This window comes from Lissotriton helveticus, chromosome 8 (assembly GCF_964261635.1).
Source record: "Lissotriton helveticus chromosome 8, aLisHel1.1, whole genome shotgun sequence".
Lineage (NCBI taxonomy): Eukaryota > Metazoa > Chordata > Amphibia > Caudata > Salamandridae > Lissotriton > Lissotriton helveticus.
The window spans coordinates 1116621300-1116641688 of NC_136069.1; positions in this window are offsets into that span (position 1 = coordinate 1116621300).

The window sequence follows — 20389 nt, forward strand, 5'->3', positions numbered from 1 at the left end:
TATGTCGACGGCGTTTCCACCGCAGTCAGAAGTTGCGGTCATCATCAGGACAAAAACAGTTTGAAGAGCGTCAAGAGTCTGTACTTAAAATGCTGAACAGAGCAATCACATTAATTCTTTGTGTGCTCACAGTAAATTCTGTGTTCAGATTATTAAAAGGCGGCGTGAATTCCCATACAACAGGGATGCAACGTTAATTCTTCCTGTTGATTACAAATATGTAGTAGTGGAATCAAAACTTAATCCTCCATCCTGGACGTGTCAATAATTTTCACACCCAGCCATAGGTCTTCAAGTTCCTACTGCCGCAATTATTTCGGGTATCTTTCCTAATGGACCTTACAAAACCCGTTATTACACTATACATGCAATGTCTTCCCCTCATTAAAAAATACGGTGACACTCCCATAACTCAATGTGGAGAAATATGATAATTCTACATCCTTTCTTTCAGAAAATTGAAAATTCCAGCTTATATTCTGAGGTAGTTTGAATCCCCTCCTTGATCAATCTATTGGCCCTCACAACTAGACCATTAGCTTTTGGACAATAGAGTGGTGCTTTCTCTGAATCCACATCACTTTTTAGAAAAGACATCTTAGAAGAAACAAATTGAAATAATTGTCTGACATAAGTACCTTTAAGAAAGACTTCCACTTGAAAAATATTCTCCAAATATTTGATCACTTCTTCTGTACTAGCATGTCAACAAAAGTGTGATATATCCACTTTGAATAACTGTCAATCACAACAGTTAGAAATCTGTTTTGTCTGCCCAAACAATCATATGGTCCTGAAAAATCAATAGAAGTCCTCTCCCAAGGCTCTTGGGGACCATCTCTCAAATTTAAAGGCACAGCCAAAACCTTCCACTGTATACAATGTATACACATAAAACATCGCTACATGTGACTCAACACTTGCATCCATTCCAGGCCACCAATAATGTTGTTTAAGAATCTTTTTTGTGCCAGATACTCCTGGATGTCCTGAATGAGCTAAATTGACCAATTTCTCTCTCAGGCCAGCTGGAGGAGCAAATAAATCCTGCCTCATCAAAATACTATTTTCTACAGTAAGTTCACTAGAAACATATGCATAGCTCCGCAGACGTGGATCAATATTCCTTCTAGGTGGCCCCTCATTAATGACATGATGTTTGACCTTGACTAATAATTCATCCCTGGCAGTCAAATCAAGGCATTCATTCTCCAAAATGACAGCATTACATGTGTCTACAGCATCCACCATGGCTCCCACACGTTCATGTTGATCCCCATCATTGTCTTCCTCAACTTCTTTGGTGGGAACCCAGATAAGCAGGTAGCTGTCACATTCTTACCACCTGAAATATGTCTGATCTCAAAATGTAATTCTTGTAATCTAGCAATCAGTCGTATAAGTCAGGACGATCCATTGCCTGACGTTACCCCATCCATCATGTACACTAAGGGTTTGTGGTCAGTACCTAACACAAATGGTCTTCCCCACAAGAAATTCTTTAATTTTCCGCCGCCCAAACAAGGGCAAGTGCTTCTTTCTAAATGGTACTGTAATACTGCTCAGCTAGACTGATTGCCCTTGATATAAATAAAATAACTCTCTCCTTACCGCCCACCATGTGAGTGAAAACAGCCCCGAAACCAATGGCACTGGCATCAACTGTTACAAATGAATCACCACTGGGATAAAAGGTGTTGAGACCCGGGGCTTGTGCAATAAGCTTCTTGACTTGATCAAAGGCTTCATCATGTTTCATTGTCCACAAAAACAATAGATCTTTTTTAAAGTTGCCTCAACTCTCTACTGCAAGCCCATATCCCTTCACAAATCTCACATAATATTCCCCAACTCCTAAAAGGGACCGGAGAGAATCTTTATTAGTAGGTTTGCTTGCCTTGTCCAATGCATTGACTAAATCAGCTTTTAGAAAAATGCCTTCAATAGTAATTATGTGACCCAAATAATCAATTTCCTTTACCAACAATTCGCACTTGTCTTTACTTACTGTCATGCCTCTTGTTTCCAAAACACTCAATACAGAGTCCAACAACTTGTCATGCTTTTCTCAGGTTTCAGCAAATATAAGTATGTCATCGTGAAAGGCTTTCAGCTCTTTTAAACCTTGAACAAAGCCTCAATGAGTTTTTGAAAAACACCGGCCGCTGAGGCCAGCTCAAATGGCATTCTCAAAAACCTATAAACTCCAAATGGAGTAAAAAAGGCCATGAAATCCCTGGAGGCTCCATCCAGTACCACTTGATGAAACGCTGGCTTGAGATCAGTCACCAAAAAATATTTAACACCATTGACAGCTGCCAACAACTCTTGTATCCTTGGCAAAGGATAGGTGTCAATAACAATATTCTTATTCAAAGACCTTAAGTCCACATATAACCTCAAGTCCTTATTTATTTTATTTAAAAGCAAAAACAATAGCTAAAATCCACTCAGAGCTGTCTGTAGGTTCTAAAAAGCTTTCAGCAAATAAATTATCAAGATGCAATTTCAGTTTTTGGTGAACCCCTAAAGGTACTATGCACACTTTATGCTGCATTGTTATTGCACCCTTCTTGAGCATGATGCTATGAGAGAAACCGTTTACTTTCCCAACCTTGTCCAGAAATACTGCATTATGTTTTGCAGCAATGCTTTCAACATAAGATTTTTGCACACTTATGTTACCAATGAACATCTCTCTAAATCTAATGGGAGAGCCTGATCCTGAACACAAGACGGTACCCAGTTTGCCTAGATCATACCACCCTTCCATATGTTTTCTATTCACATCAACATAGATTTTAGTGAATGCATTCTGACCCTTAAATTCCTGATTGTCCTCAAAATAACCCAGCAAATCTATATTGAAATTGCCAAATTCTTTGGGATTGATGTTTGTCTTTTCTAATTTGACCTCACTCCAATTATTTTTAAAAACACTTCTGAGATAATGGTGATAGGAGAACCTGAGTCCACCTTGACTTCCAAACCAACATTTTCAATGTGTATTTCCCCAAAGGTGCTTTGAATGCCATTCCGATCTTATTCACATCAAACTGTGTCAATGGGTCATACAATGTGAGCACCAAATTCTCCAAAGTGTTTTCTACATCAACAACAGAATTAACAGATACATTCAACACATATCTTGACCCCTTGCACACACTTTGGAAGTAACCATACTTATTACAGTTATTGCACTTCTTTCTTATTGCAGGACAGACTACATAATTTGCAAGATGCATTTTAGAACCACATCTAAAATAGGTAGTTTTTTCTCTTTTAGACCCCCCATATTTTACAGGTTTTTTAGCAGACTGAACTAAGCATACTGGAGAAGAAGCACATACGCCTTCTGACATTAAAACCGTAGTTGACTGGATAGATCTTTCTATGCCTTTAGCTAGATCCAGTAATTCTGCTAATGTAGGGTTACAACATGCTTAAAGCCTTCCCTGTACTTTCTTAGATTCACAATTGAAGACAAAATGATCTGTAATGCAATTATCTACATTTGCCCCAAATTCACAATTAGCTGCCAGGACTGCTACATATTTCTCTACAGACTCCTCAGGATATTGCTTCTTTTTGTGAAAACTGTACCTTTCAATCATCACATTAGGTTCATTAACACATTTTTTTTCAGCCATGCTAATGCTTCTTTAAATACATTCCAACCATCACCTTGGAGAACCTGACCTTATAAGCCAGGCAGCGCAGGGCACGCCTAAGATCTCCGAGTTCACCTGCCTCGACCGACAGAGACACGAGACACTCTGTTAGGCGTAGAAAAGTAGTTTTATTAGTTGCAGCTAAGTACAGTTATCTAAGAAGTACCACACAGGTAGGTTCTCAAGAGACTGCCACTTCAATCCGTGGCGCACAGTCTATTATACAGCGCAAGTTTACAATGACAACTCCCAATATACACAAAACTGACAAATAGGAATAGTTCGAAAACAAGCTATCGGATGTCTAAAACACTCCCTCCTTTCAGACCCCGTGTGCTCTCCTCCCCTCAGGTTAATCAACACTAGTGCCCGTAATTCAATTTGCAGGTGGCAAAACATGTGTAGAATGCTTCAAAAGAAGGGCTATGTAACAAGAGAACACACGAAGAGAATAGTGAAGGCCAGTTAAACAAGATAAGGTAGAGAAGAATGGTGGGACCCAAACAGTGGAGTAAGACATGGATTAATCAGTCTAGACATGGCTTTGCGAACTCGGCCAGACCCTGACATCAGTATCGCACACAAGGACAAAGGTTGTTCTTTGACGGAAAAGACATGGAGCAGCTGAAAAGGCAGAAAGACCATTTTACCGCGTTAGCCGTGCTGCCTGAGTGAGGCAACATAAAATGGCGGCTAAACACTAAATGGCAGCTGTAGCGAAGCGGGGCCGGAAACTACGTAACCTCAGACCCTCCTTTTGCATACTCAGGCAATGCACAAAGGAACCCATGTTAGTCTGAGTCGATATCAATGGTCATGAGGTCATTGAGATGTTGTTGGACCATCATCTTAATATGTTCTGTCTGCTGTGCTACTGGTTTGGAGACACAGATCTTGGCACAGAGTCCACACATGGCTGGACCACACTGTAGACAAAGACAACAAGAAAAGACGATTGCTAAAATCATTCCAAGGAAAGTTAGCACTTTCCATCCCCAAGTGGACAGTAGTCCCCAAAACCATCCCATCACAGACCAATCTCCAGTATCTTGGTGAATAGACTCAGAGATGATATGTAGCTTAGAGATGGCCTGGTATACTGTAGGGGCATTGTCAGGAATATAAATGCAACAACTAGATCCAATCAGTTTACAGACTCCTCCTTTATCTGCAAGGACTATGTCTAAAACCATTCTATTCTGTAAAGTCATAAGTCGATCCGCCTGAAGTTCGGCGGTCAAATTCTTTAATGCTCCGGAAGTTACATTGATTGTGGCATCAACCACGCAGACCAACTGTCTGATATTTTTGCTATTAGCCATCGGACCACAAAAGGGAAGAAACCCTTTCAGAAAATCCCCTCCTTCTTGTCCTGCTGTATCTTCTGAATCTACAACTCCTCCAGCAACTCTCTTTTTATGATAATCAGCAGGAGCAGTGTATTTTGGGGGGAGGAGAAAAGCTATATAACACATCCCCGAGAAGAATGTGGGAAGCCATGTGTAAGCTTTGTCATGACAGATAAAATATGTACCTTGCGATGCCACCAATGGTGCGGGGGTAGAAGGAGTATAGACATAAGTATGGGAGCAATTACTCCTCTCTTGCTTAGTTTTGGTATTCTGGCCATTTATTTGCAAGCACAGATGACCTATTTGGGGTAGTACCCAAATTGGTGTAAAACTCTGTTGCTTAAACTTGTCGGTGAGGCTGAGAGTATAACGAGTTATATTCCACCCATCGTATGCTCTCTTCTCATCTTTGGGAATCTTGATAATGTCAGCAATCTTTGCCATCGTAACAATACCCTTTATCAAAGAACTGTGACTGAAATCCACTCCACCATTATAGGATCCACCAGAAGGATATCGAAGTAAGTTCTGGTATGCATTGGAAAACATAGCCAGATAGGCCCAAGCAGAACCTTTGTATGAAAAGGGGAGGACTAGATACGGCATCCCTCTTTGTGTATTATGTGGTATGAGACCACAGACCCAACAATCAGTAACATTTACTATCAATTGATGCTGGTGTAACAGTTGAATGAACAAATTGTTAAGATATTCCATTCTTCTCATTTGCTCGTGGTCTGGGAGCGAGTAAAATTTATGCGGAGAAACAGTAGTAGAGGGAGTTAGAGGGACAGAAGCGGGAACAGGTACTAACTGTAGGACCTGAATAAGCCATCCTATGCATGCTAATAAACTACATAAACATACTAAAATACATAGTGCTACGCCACAACGACCGAATAATCATTTCTTATAATGAGCTCTCTTCATCATTTTGATATCACTTCCTTTCCCTGTACTATCCATTACTCTAAAGGCGTTGCTCACAATAATCTTCCTTAATTACTTGGCTGTGATTGTTAGCCGTCCTACGACACTGCAAGTCCTGTTGACCTAGTCACTATTCAGGTCACAGCTCAAGACTCCTACCGTGACCCTGCAACTTGATGGATAAAGGAAAAAGGAACGTTTCTTTTTAAACAAAATTAAAGAAAACCAAAATTAATTGTCTTTAGGCAATCTCTTTCTCAGATTGTATCGTCTCTTTCCAGGTGTCGTTTGGTCCTTAAACAAATGTTCGGGATCGGTTGTGTTAAGTCTCAAATGTACAGGTACAGCTTCCTGTAAGACGTCATCGTCTTCCTTCTCTGAGCTAGTCCAATCCAGGCGTGCACTGCTGAACGGTACAAAGCTGGGTACCTTCTCGCACTCACTATCACCGACACCTTCTCGGACCCACTGGTCATAAGGTAAAGGCAATGGTACCCTTTTGCAATGCACGCCGTGGATCCAGTTTTTCTTTCCCGGGACCTTGACAGCTGTACGAGTTGTGAGTAACACTTGTCTCGGCGGCCCCCAATGAGGTTCCAAGTTCTTTTTCCTTTGGAAGTTCTTCAGGCACACCCAGTCCCCAGGCTGGATGGAGCGTCCGGGATCTGAGGAGGCCTCCGGTAAAGCGTTTTGGACCTGTTGATGAATAACATGCAATTTAGTGGTGAGATCATGCAAATAGTCAACCAACAACGGGTACGGAATATCTGAGTAGTTTTTGGGTCTGGGGACTCCCCAAACATTAGCTGGGCGTCCGAACACAATCTCGTATGGGCTAAGCCCCAAACGTGAATGAACAGTCGTTCTAGTTGAAAGGAGTGCCAAAGGCAAGGCATCAGGCCAAGAAAGGCCTGTGCTGGCCTGAATATTTGCTAACTTAAGTTTGAGAGTGCCATTATAGCACTCTACCAGACCCGCTGACTGAGGATGGTTTGCCGCATGGAATTTCTGCCTAATGTCTAGACCTACACACACCTTTTGCATAATTTGACCTACAAATTCACTTCCATTGTCACTCCAGACAATGCGCGGCAAACCAAATCTCGGGAAGAATTCTTTCAAAAGTATTTTTGCAGTGGACAAGGCAGTGTTGTCCTTTAGGGGGTAGGCCTCTATCCATCTGGAAAAGGCACAAACCACCACCAGGACATACTTGAGATTGTTAAAGCGTTCCATATGGATATAGTATATTTGCAGTATCTTGAATGGGTACGTAGGGGGCGCAAAGTGACCTGCTGGAGTTGGGGTTCCCTTTCCTGGATTGTGCATCAAACAAACAATGCAATGTTTCACCACATTTTCTGCACATTTAGGAATACCTTCATTCTGCCATACTGGAGCTAAAAGCTTGCATATACCCCTTGCATTAATATGGGCTGGTCCATGGGCCATAGTAACTACAGGCAGTACATACGCATCTGGTAACAACCATCGTTGATGCTCTGACAATTCCGTCCAACATCCCATACTATCCAACATTCCCGTACTCTCTCTCCACGTACTGAATTCTTTCTCGGTGGCCTCCTTCTGAATCGCTTTCACACTTTCCACTGTATCTTCACACATACCACCTTCTGCGACCCATCTTGCAGGGCCCGCAACATACATGCGACTTTCAACATTCCTCGCTGTCTCCCTCGCTATCTCATCTGCAAATGCATTTCCTTGACCCACGTCATCAGTAATCTTTTTATGTGCACTACACTTCACAATCGCTATTTGAGTAGGCAAAGCAAGTGATTCAAGAAGGTCAGTTAGCAACTGACCATGCTGTATCTTGGTGCCGTGGGAGGTAAAGAATCCTCTTTCCCTCCACAAACGACCAAAACTATGGGCAACGCCAAATGCATACTGACTGTCAGTATAGACAGTCACTCTTTTCCCTTTCGCCAACACACATGCTCTTGTCAACGCAATCAATTCTGCAGCTTGCGCTGAATTGTGCGAATTGTGTGCAGTTTCTACCACTGTGTACAAAGTCGTTACTGCATAAGCAGCTGTTATTTCGCCATTAGGAAGTTTGAAACAAGACCCATCTACCCATAGGATCCCATCCGGATCCACAAGTGGTGTATCCTTCAGATCTATTTGACCCTTCGTTTCTTCTTCAGTGCGAAGAAAACAAACATGGTGATCTTGTACATGGTTCGCATCCAAAATAGGCAACAATGTAGCTGGATTCAGAACATTACATCTTTTTATGTGTATATGGCTAGCTAGAAGTGTCAACTCATATCCAGACAAACGGGCACTCGTTAAGTGCTGAGTTTTCGGCCTATTAAGAAGAGTATCTACTGCATGTGGCACCGTAACATTAAGAGTATGATCTAGCACTAGTCCAGCAGATTGACGAATAGAAATTGCCGCTGCTGCTGTTTCTCTGAGGCAACTAGGTAATGCCTTAGCTACTGGATCTAATGTTGCAGAAAAATAGGCACACGGCCTTTGTTTGTCGCCGAATTGTTGCGTCAGTACTGATAATGCACAACCTTCCCTTTCATGGACATAGAGCGTGAAAGGTTTACTGTAATTTGGAGTACCCAACACAGGCGCAGAACACATGGCAGTACGTAAATCTGAAAAACTCTTTTGACATTCATCAGTCCAAGGCAGAGGCTGGGGCGTATCTTTAAGTGTAAGTACCAACAGAGGTTTAGCAAGTAGGGAAACATTTGGAATCCACTGTCTACAGTAAGAGGTAATGCCTAAGAAAGCACGCACTTCTCTTTGTGTGGACGGTACAGGCATCCGTGCAATTGCATGAATACGTTCTGGGGTCAATCGCCTTCCCTCCTTCGACAAGAGATGACCTAAATAGGTGACTTCTTGTCGGCAATATTGCAACTTAGAAGATGATACTTTATGATGTAAATCAGACAAATGTCGTAAGAGCGACACAGTTGCAGTTTTACAGACATTTTCCGAATCAGCAGCGATCAACAAATCATCCACATATTGGATAAGAGTAGCACCTGAGGGTAAAGAAAAGGTGTCAAGCTGAGACTTCAAAGCTTGGCTATATATGGAAGGACTTTCACAATAGCCCTGAGGTGCACGCTTAAACCGGAAGCTTCGGCCTCCGAGAGAGAAGCCAAAGAGATCCCTACTTTCTTCAGCAATAGGAATGCTAAAGAAAGCATTCTTAAGATCAATAACCGAAAACCAAACCGCTGAAGCAGGAATCATAGTAAGCAAGGCTGTTATATCTGGCACAACAGGAAAGTGAGGGACAACAATTTTGTTGACCTCTCGAAGATCAATTACAAAGCGGTACACAGGTGGCTGAGAGGGATCAGTACGTTTAAGAATAGGCAAAACAGGGCTATTGCAAACATTCCCTCTAGTCTCTTCAACCACCCCTTTCTGAACCAGATCATGAACAATGGCCATCAAAGCTCTCTCATTATCACTAGATATTTTATATTGAGGAACACGTGGCATCTTAACATTGTTTTTAACAGTAATCACATATGGTGGAATTTGCAATAAGCCAACATCATTCGGCCCCGTAGCCCAAAGTGTAGCAGGAAGTGAACGCAATTCAGGTGGTAGCTGTTCTTTAGATACATACATCGGAGAAGTCAATTTATCACCCAAAATGAGGTGCACACCAGAGGGTGAACAATACAGCGTAGCATGTAAACGTTTCAATAAGTCCAAACCCAATAAATTCTCTCCACAACCTCTTGTTAAAAGGAGTGGAGCTTCCAAATCGTATGGACCAATGGAAATGGGCAAAGGACAAGAAACCGGATTTGAAACTGGGGCGCCAGAGAATCCCACAGAAACATTTGTTAAGCCAGACAAAGGTGCCCCAGGGAGTTTAGAATGCATTATGGAACTTCTCATAGCACCAGTATCCAAGAGAAATGGTTCTGTAACACCTAATGCCATAACATTAACATAAGGTCCTTCCTGACTGGAACTGATACGACTCCCTTACTTTGCCTATGGCTGTCCTAGCTAGTATGAAAATTAAATGTCCTCATTATAGAGACAATAGTCATCATTGTAATATTGTGCAGATTGAGAAGTCTGCTGATCAAAGTAATTTGTAGAATCCTGAGGGGGAGAGGGACGTCGTTCCTGAGTCGACGCACCACGACCCCTACCTCTGGATATGGACCGAGAATCACCACGACCCCGTGGTGCTAATGGTCCACCCTACCGCTGCAATAAAATCGGACAAGGATTCTTAAAATGACCATCTTCCTTACAGTAGGCACACTGATTAGGGCCCAATGGAACTCGTGGAACTGAGGGTACCGGCTTCTGCAACAACCTCTGAAACTGTGGGGGCTGTGGAAATTGGGGCTGAGCAGAACGAGGGGGATAAGCCTGTTGCAGAAGAACCTTCGTTTTTGAGTCTTTAGTCTTTTTCTCCGCTTTCTCCTTATCTTCCTTATCCCTATTCTCATAATATTGAGCAGTAGCCAATATCTGAGCAGTGGAAGAAACAGCCCACAAACTCTCCGATTGTTTTAATTTATGCGATAATTCTGGAAGTAAATTAAAAACAAATTTGTCTACGAATAATCGCTGTCCCCCTTCAGTACTCATGTCTTGACCACTATGGTCGATGAAAGTCTCCTCGAAACGAGTAAAGAAGTCGGAGACACTTTCATCCGTCTTTTGCTTACACGCTGCTAACTTATCCCAGTTAACGCACACCGCAGGCATCATAGTTTTCATCAAATCTATTATTCTTCCAGGTAATTCCATAATCAAGTCATCCGGGTTGGCACCACCTACTTGTCCTGCATCCGCAGCTGTAATGCCAGCCCAATCACCCCCTAAAGCTGCAGCATGATCCTGCCTACGAATCTTGGTCCATATTGCTTGTGGGACTACATTTCCCATAAGTAAGTCAATATCTGCCAAATTCATAATACAAGCGTCAACAGTCTGGGACAGCTCTTTATAATACCCAGCAGGATTCTTACGAGGGTCCGGTAAAGACTGTTTAAGTGCCAATACTTCTGACCTTTTCCAAGGGTCATGTACCCATATACGCTGAAAATGAGCAGGAACACCAGGAACATTACCTGCTTGTGGAACCTCATCTCTCCATATTGGAGGAACTTCTCGCATAGGATATTGTGCCATCTTACGACGAACCGCGGTATCAGGCTCAAGAGAATTTTGAGAGAAAAAGGCGGATCAAAAAGTAACAAGCTTCTGAACAGCACGCTCTACAGCAGGACCCACAATAAGTCCCTTATCAAATTGATCCTGTATTTCGAATAAATCCTGAGGAGGTGGATCCAGATCCACATCTCCCCATTCTTTAATCAGAGTATTGCACATAACAGTAAATACGTATCTCTGTGTGGGCGCGTTCCATTGCAGAAAAGTATCTAAAATATCACGTACACTGTATTGTACACTACTCATAATCCAATTCCGAGCAAGAGAATCTAATTTAGTCCGTTCTTCCAAATCTGGAAACTGACTACGGGATTGTCTCCTAGACGACGCAGGAGAAAAGTAAAGAGGCCCAAGAAAAGGCGACAAAAGACCTGAAACAGTATCGACTAAACGTTGTCGAGCTGTAGGGGAATCTGACACCAAAACAGGAGACAACGTATTCTGTAAAACAGAAGAAGAATCTGTAGCAAAGGAAACGACAGATGGAGGAGGCTGAGGCACAGGAGATTGGGGTACAGATGTCGCTGGCAAAGGGGGCGGAACTGGAATCACAGGAATAGGCAACTGTGCAGGAACCAAAACAGCTGGATTAACAGCAGGTTGCAATGGCGGTGCATTAGCACCTAACACATAAGGCTGACCTGATTGGTCAGACCTTCGTGTGTAATTAAATGATTAGATTTTATTTTTATTTTCAAGAGAGTGTTGGTGCGCATAGTGAAATCGCGCTAATAAAGTTAAAATTTCCGATTAGGGGGACTGCCTTGAAAGGGACACTGCAGTGTCATAGAGAGGCCGCGACCGGATTGGTCAAGACTGGGTGGGCATTCTGGTTGGCTGAGCGCTGTGCAGCCACATGCTGATTAGTCAAAACACTCGTGATGATGCATATTGTTTACTTTTTACTGAAGATTTAGATTTTCCACATTATAAATGCCCAAAGCTTCATTTTAAGCTTCATTTTATTAATTGTTTTGGATATTTACAACAACATTTTGCTATTAATTAGTGAATAAATATAACAGATATATTAGGATAATTGCATCAAATATGATTAAAGTAAGGAAATTAATTATTAATTAATACAATATTAAGTAGTAGTGCAACATTAATAACTGTCACCAGAGCATAGCAAATAGAGCAATAGCAGAATTAGCTCAAAAATTAAGAAGTTGATTGACAAATTAATTAAAAAAAAGATTGTGCATCATAATTAAATAAATAATTATTTCTAAGTATTTTGCTAGTTACTGTAATTACTGGTGTAATTAGGAAAGTTGTACTGTGTTCAAAGTGGCAGCAAGAAATTATATTTAAATTAAAGGCAATCAGAGTAGGTTTTCCTTTTTACAGGTATATGTTGCAGAAGGTGTGTAAGTGAAAAAAATAAGTACATTTAAAACACATGTGATTATACGTTGGTATTTATTGTTATAAACAAATATTTTGCGTCGCTACTGTTTTTGCAAATTGATAATTTTCTTTACAGGTTAATTATAATTAGTGATACAGGCAAATTAGTAGAAATATTAGATTGAACAAATTATAAGGTTTTCTACACCTGATAGTGTTAAATTAATTAATTAATTGATCAATAAGCACTGCAAGGCAAATTTAAAGAGTAAATTTACCGAATTATATAAAGAGAAATAAAATGTCTTCCTTATACAAGAAAATGAAAAAGGTTGTAGCCAAATGCGAGAGTAAATTAAAGATTCCCAAATTAGCGAAAATAAATAATAAAGGTGTCAGAGTAGAAAATGTTGATCAGTGTACAATTGATGTTGTAAATATGGATCAGAACAGAAATTCAAGAAGACCCCCAGAGCAGATTAATGTAACGCCAAAAGTGTCAGATCAAATTGATAGAGTCCCAACTCAGACTTCTTCAAAAATTAATGCAATTGAAAAACATGATGAAATGATCGGTACATCTGGAATTAATATTTCTGATCATGTAAATTCATCAAATGATTTAAAGGAATCCATGAAAATTATGGAAACAGTGACAGTCCCTGTGCTGGGAAAAGATGAAATTAATTCCGCAATTTTAAAGGTCCCATTAACTGAAAAGGTTTATTATATTGTACTTGAGATTGAACTAGTAGGGATTGCAACTCAGCAAGAAACAGAGATGACTTCAGTTCTGGTAAGTGAGAAGTCTGACATTGACCTAATTGAATTAACACAGTCTGATGAGTCAAAATTATGGTCAAAGAAAAAGGAGATTGAGATAAATGAGTTGAATGAACAGCTACAAATACAGCGACAGGTAATGGTTCAGCAGAATGACATGGCTTCATTGCCATTGCAAAATTTTGTTAATGAACAGACAGAGAAAACAGATACAGGATTAAATAAAGAACAGGAAAACAGTCCAAAAGGATTAAATGCACTTCCAGAATATTGGAATGAAAATGATGGTCTTTTAAGTGAAGACATCAAAGTAAAGGACACAATTGATAAACAGATTGAAACATTGACTTCTGCAGGTTCACTTAACAGAAATGCAAATTTGATTAAAAGGTTGATTGATGATATTCAATTGGCAAAAAAGTTTGCTGTCGTGATATGTGCAGCATACAAAATGAATGATGAACATGCTTTGAATTCACTAATACTAACATTTGTAGTTGAAACATGGCAGGTAGTCAAAGGCTTACAAGATGAAGCAACTCATGAGGAGAGAAACACATGGTTGAGAAACACATGGTTAAGAGCAGATTATAAACAGCAAGATGAGAATGAGATTTGGATACACAAAGATGACAGAGTAGTTTTGCTAAATAGCATGATTACTAACATGGACAGTATGTACCATAGATTTGTAGAATTTCTTTACCAGAGGTGTCTAACTTGCCAGCAAGTGAACAAAATTAAGAGAACAGTTGTGAGATTGGGAACAGAATTACAGGAGAGTGATTCATTGACCAGATTACAAATGGATTTCTGTGAGATGTCACTGCATTACAAACTGTGCTACATTTTTGTGATTATCTGTTTGATTACAAAATGGGTTGAAACATTTCAGATGCAACATAATGATGAAATTACTGCTGAAAAGTTATCAGATAACAGAAAACATATTGAAAACAGACTGTTCCATTATACAGATAGAATAGAAATTTCAGATGTTGAGGAGCATGAGAATGTTACTATAAAAGACAGAGATGCAAAAATGTGCCTAGCTGCAGGTACAAAGTGGACAGATATCCTTCCACTTGTTTTGATGTTTCTGAGAAACACTACTGATAAAAAGACAGATTTAAGTCCACGTGAGATTATGATGGACAAGGTCATGAGACAGACATTTATACCAGAGAAAAGAATGATGACTATCAATGATAGCATCAATTTGGAGAACTGCAGGAATTTATCAGATGAAATGATCTCTGTGTTTGATGAAGATGAAACTGAAGTGCAAACAAGAGAAAAAGAGCAAGCACTTGAATTGTTACCAGGAAAAAGAATCAGGAAAAAGGTTCGTCTAAAAAGAAATTCTCTAGTGCCAAGGTGGCAGAAAAGGAGGTCAGTCAGTCTTGTCACGACAAATGCAGAGAAGTGCAAAAGACTGAAGAGGTGGATTGACACTGGCCATACTTTTCGTGTAACTACACCTGAAAATCCTGATGAGGATAGTGTCACAATTGATAATTCAGATTCTGAAGAAGAGCCTGAAGAGAATCCAGATCTTGAAGATCGACAAGTTGGTCGACATCTGGAGAACATGAATAGAAAACAAGCCTTGATTGAAGAAGACTTGAACGTTGTGACTGAAGACACAGAAAATGATGGAAATCTGCCAGAAAAAGAAGCAGAAGAAGAATGTGATCAGATTGTGATTCAAGACCAGGAGAGTATTGAAAAGCAGAAAAGTAGCTCTGAAAGCAGGAACAAGAATTCTGAAACTGGGAAGTTGAAGGTAATTGAAGAAGAAAATGAATTGGCAAGTACCAGCTACAAAGATGACGTTCCTAACGGAGTGAAGCTGCTGAGTAAAGAAGTACCTGAGTCCAGAATGAAAATTTCTGACACTGAAACTGATGAGAATGATGAAGATTCTCAGATAAGAAAATTCAGAAAAGGAGCTTGGAGAACAGAATGTAAAGTGACCAAGCAAAAGAAGAAATTACTAAGAAAAAGTGATAACTGGCCAGAAGAAAATGAAGGCCTAAAATTCAAATTGAGATACAGATCAAAGAAACAGATTGATGAAAAATCAAGTCAAAAAGATTCTGTAAAGAAAAGTGAGGCAGGAAAGAAAATAGAACTGATACCTGTAATGGAGGTAAATAGTCACAGTCAAAAAGTGATTGAAAAGAATAGTGACAATGATTGAAGTACATACCTGTTAAATTTTAGGGTTTCTGTTTTTGGCATAAGGCTGAAGAAATCTTGTTAGATGACACAAGGTCGAAGAAATTCTGTCAGCTGAAAAATTAATTTGTGACATTAGGTCGAAGAAAAACTGTTAGAAGGTTTAAAGAGTATATAAAAAAAAAAAAAAAAATTGAAAAAGGGGGGTGTTAGAAATTTTTAGAAAATTTAGGTAAAATTTTTAAAATTTTTGTTTTATTTTTCTTTGCAAGCTTAATGAAAATACATTCAACAAGCTCAAGATGCTTAATTTTAAAAATGTTGTAAGATGTCTCTGATATATATGCTCCTAATAATTCAGCTTTGGTTGATTTAGGTGGTTACTTTTCCTTTAGAAATTAACAAAGAGAAGTTTAAGGTCAATAGGACAAGCAAAGTTTCAGCTAGTCAAGACAAACATAGTATAGTACTGACATTTTATTAGTTATAGTTTTTGCAACACATTTATTGAAGCTCAGTTGTATGATACACAAGAGAAAGAAATAGAACTAGAGGGGTTTCTTAAAACTCAATATGAGAATTGTAGATAAACTGATGAGATAAGTCTTTAGAAATACTAACACAGGTGAAATTGAATCATGTTCATCTTTGATAAAATTTTTGCTAAATTTTGGGTGGTGGTGTGGTGATTTGTTAATCACCAGATGAGGGAGTTGATGGAGCGGGATAGAAAACAGAAATCTGTTTAAACCCGTGAAGTCACACTTCCATAAATAAATTAATAATGCTAACAATTTGTGCTATGTGTATGCTAATTCAATCTAGTTTAAAGTTGCATTTTCACAGAACAAGCGGGAAACTAACATGTGTGCTCATAAATGTGCATTATGTTGCATTCTCATATATGTAGAAAATAATAAATTAATCTTGTCTATTGTCATGTCATAACTAATAGCAGCTGTTTTTATATAATGGCATGTGCTTATTTTGCTTCCCTTGTCTATGTGATGTCATTTCTACTATTCTAGGTGCACATAAGGTTTTATGGATTCATGAAGACTGGTAGATATAAAATGCTGCTTTATTTGTGCTTTACTGCTAGGTAATTTAGACTAATGGGTTAATTATTAGCAATGATGGGAGGCAACAGAACAAACTGTATTTCTTTCATTAATTATTCTTTTTGTTTGTTTATATAATAGTTTTACAAATGAAGCTTAGAGATGGCTGCAGGAAAATAGTACACTTTTAAAAGTGGCGCAGGAGAGGTGGCGCAGAAAATTGACGCTCTTTGAAAAGAGGCCTAATGATGAAAATGGCTCAAGTGAAAATAATTCTGAGAAGGATGGAAAAGGCCTCTGAGCTTTTATTTTGAAAGGTTTTGGAATGAACTGCTAAAAAGATGACTCTTTGGAGAAATTTGCTAACGTTTGCTAACGTGCCACGGGAGTTCAGAGCTGACAGGCTCAAGGTTAAAAGGAAGCTTTAGCTACAAAATGTAGCAGCCTAAGGAAGAACTGCCAAGACTTCTAAATGAACAATGAACAAGTGAATTTGCCCGGGCATGTAAGAAGGAGGTGTCACAGTTTACTGTGGTACGAGGTGGCTCAGCCAATGGAAACTAGAATTCGTCTGCTGGAATGTGAAAAATAGTTAGCTCAGCTTAATTTAGGGTATAAGAATAGGTTCAGAGAACACATAGTTGGCTTACGCTCGAGAAATCTGGAGGACGATGTTATGCTGATGGACTTCACACGTGAGGACAGGAGTTTTTATTAATTACTTTATTACTAGGTGATGAGGGTAGAGACAGAGATATAGTTAGGATTTTGGAAAATGCTTAATTTTACTTATTCCTGCTAATGAATAATAATTCTTGATTTATGCTCTTTTTATTAATACTGAATAAATCTTTCTTTATGACATTTTCTAATGCTTGTTTAATAAAATACCAAAACCTAAGTTTTCCTAGATGTGTTTAAATAAACTTTCTAAAATGACAAGCTGGTCTTGATTATTGTAGATAGTTTAAACAACTATATTTAGATCTTATCGCCTCATGATTCAGTCGCTCTATTGTTGATATGGGCCTAGTGTTGTATTGTAAGTTTGGTGGTAGTAGATAGTGTCATTTGTGCAATATTTTGGTGAGAGCGCTGGATCAGAGGTAATGTCAACAAATGGGACATAAAAGAATCGTCATCAGGGGTTTTACTCTTCGATACAGTAGGTAACACAGGATAGCATCTATCTATTGCCATACGATGTTGTCTTTCCGATACCTCAATCACCTGATCAGCTTCGTCATTTTTAAATTGTTGGGCAGCCTGTAGAATCGACATACTCTGCTCTTTCTTATCTTTCTTAATTTGCTTAATTTCTTTCTGTTTGGCTTCCTTACGCCATAGGCGAAAGGAGTCAAACATTGCCGGCCGGGCTTTTCTCTTGAATAGAATTGTTTCCAAATTATCTAATATATCGGGCTCAAAAGAACCATTTTGTGGCCACTGTAAAACACCATCCTTTTTAGTATATGGGATCCATGTTTCATTAAAAACAATAGGACCCAGACCATGTTTCGAGTACTGCTAGTAAGTAGGAGTTCCAACTGGAGGAATCGGACAAGAATCCTCTAGCCGGGAATCCCTAGAACAACAAAAACAGCACAATTTCTTAAACTTACTAAATCCAGGCATTTCGTAACGAACTGGACTTCCTTACAAACGTCAAGGGATTTTCAGACAATAGAGTCACAGCACAAGCGTACTTACCCCTTGGCTTCGGTTAGCGCGGTAATCGAATAACAAATACAAAAACAAAGAGAGTGGGCGCTACCCACAAATACTTAACTATATGCTTTTCTCACGCCAACAGATGTCCGTCTAACGTCTCGCGATACCAATCATCACCAAAGGGCCAAGGCAGGGCGACAGTCAGGGCAGCAGTCGTCAGCAGCCGTCGGGAAGGAGTAGCCACGCTTCAAAAGACCTTCGGTCCACTTCGACATACAGGGGTCGCTCACGTGGTTCGCGAAATCCTCCGGAATTTTTTTGCGAAGCTCCTCACGACTCTCGGGCAAAAACTACTACCACTGAAGTCGCCCTACATTGGGCGCCAATTGGAGAACCTGAACTTATGGGCCAGGCGGCGCAGGGCACGCCTAAGATCTCCGAGTTCACCTGCCTCGACCGACAGAGACACAAGACACTCTGTTAGGCGTAGAAAAGTAGTTTTATTAGCTGCAGCTAAGTACAGTTATCTAAGAAGTACCCCACAGGTAGGTTCTCAAGAGACTGCCACTTCAATCCGTGGCGCACAGTCTATTATACAGCGCAAGTTTACAATGACAACTCCCAATATACACAAAACTGACAAATATGAATAGTTCGAAAACAAGCTATCGGATGTTTAAAACACACCCTCCTTTCAGACCCCGTGTGCTCTCCTCCCCTCAGTGGGAACGGTGATGGATTAAACCCAGATCTTTTGACTGGGTGTGAGTGTTTGATTGGTTCAGATCCTCCGTCCATCACCACCCCATTTTGTACCGCTTTTGGCCGCCATAAGTGTGGCAGGGTATGCTCAGACGTGAGTCCCTTGCTCACTTTGCCACTGGATTCAAGCAAGCCGGGCTGAAGAAGGCTGTAATGCCAGAAACCGGTCCTCGGAAGCTTGTTTTCGGTCCAGGGAAGGCATGGCTTGGCAGTTCGGGCTGGACTGTTCCCATAAGGCACATGGTCAGACTGATTTGCATATAGCCATGTCTGAACTGGGAGGGCAGAGTGGGCTAAAGAACGGTGATGGATTAAACCCAGATCTTTTGACTGGGTGTGAGTGATCGATTGGTTCAGATCTTCCGTCCATCACCACCCCCTTTTGTACCGCTTTGGGTCGCCATAAGTGTGGCAGGGTATGCTCAGACGTGAGTCCCTTGCTCACTTTGCCACTGGATTCAAGCAAGCCGGGCTGAAGAAGGCTGTAATGCCAGAAACCGGTCCTCGGAAGCTTGTTTCCGGTCCAGGGAAGGCATGGCTTGGCAGTTCGGGCTGGACTGTTCCCATAAGGCACAGGGTCAGACTGATTTGTATATAGCCATGTCATAACTGGGGTTGCAGAGTGGGCTAAAGAACGGTGATGGATTAAACCCAGATCTTTTGACTGGGTGTGAGTGTTTCATTGGTTCAGATCCTCCGCCCATCACCACCCCCTTTTGTACCACTTTTGGCCGCCATAAGTGTGGCAGGGTATGCTCAGACGTGAGTCCCTTGCTCACTTTGCCACTGGATTCAAGCAAGCCGGGCTGAAGAAGGCTGTAATGCCAGAAACCGGTCCTCGGAAGCTTGTTTCCGGTCCAGGGAAGGCATGGCTTGGCAGTTCGGGCTGGACTGTTCCCATAAGGCACAGGGTCAGACTGATTTGCATATAGCCATGTCTGAACTGGGGTGGCAGAGTGGGCTAAAGAACGGTGATGGATTAAACCCAGATCTTTTGACTGGGTGTGAGTGTTTGATTGGTTCAGATCCTCCGTCCATCACCACCCCTTTTTGTACCGCTCCCCTCAGGTTAATCAACACTAGTGCCCGTAATTCAATTTGCAGGTGGCAAAACATGTGTAGAATGCTTCAAAAGAAGGGCTATGTAACAAGAGAACACACAAAGAGAATAGTGAAGGCCAGTTAAACAAGATAAGTTAGAGAAGAATGGTGGGACCCAAACAGTGGAGTAAGACATGGATTAATCAGTCTAGACATGGCTTTGCGAACTCAGCCAGACCCTGACATCAGTATCGCACACAAGGACAAAGGTTGTTCTTTGACAGAAAAGACATGGAGCAGCTGAAAAGGCAGAAAGACCATTTTACCGCGTTAGCCGTGCTGCCTGAGTGAGGCAACATAAAATGGCGGCTAAACA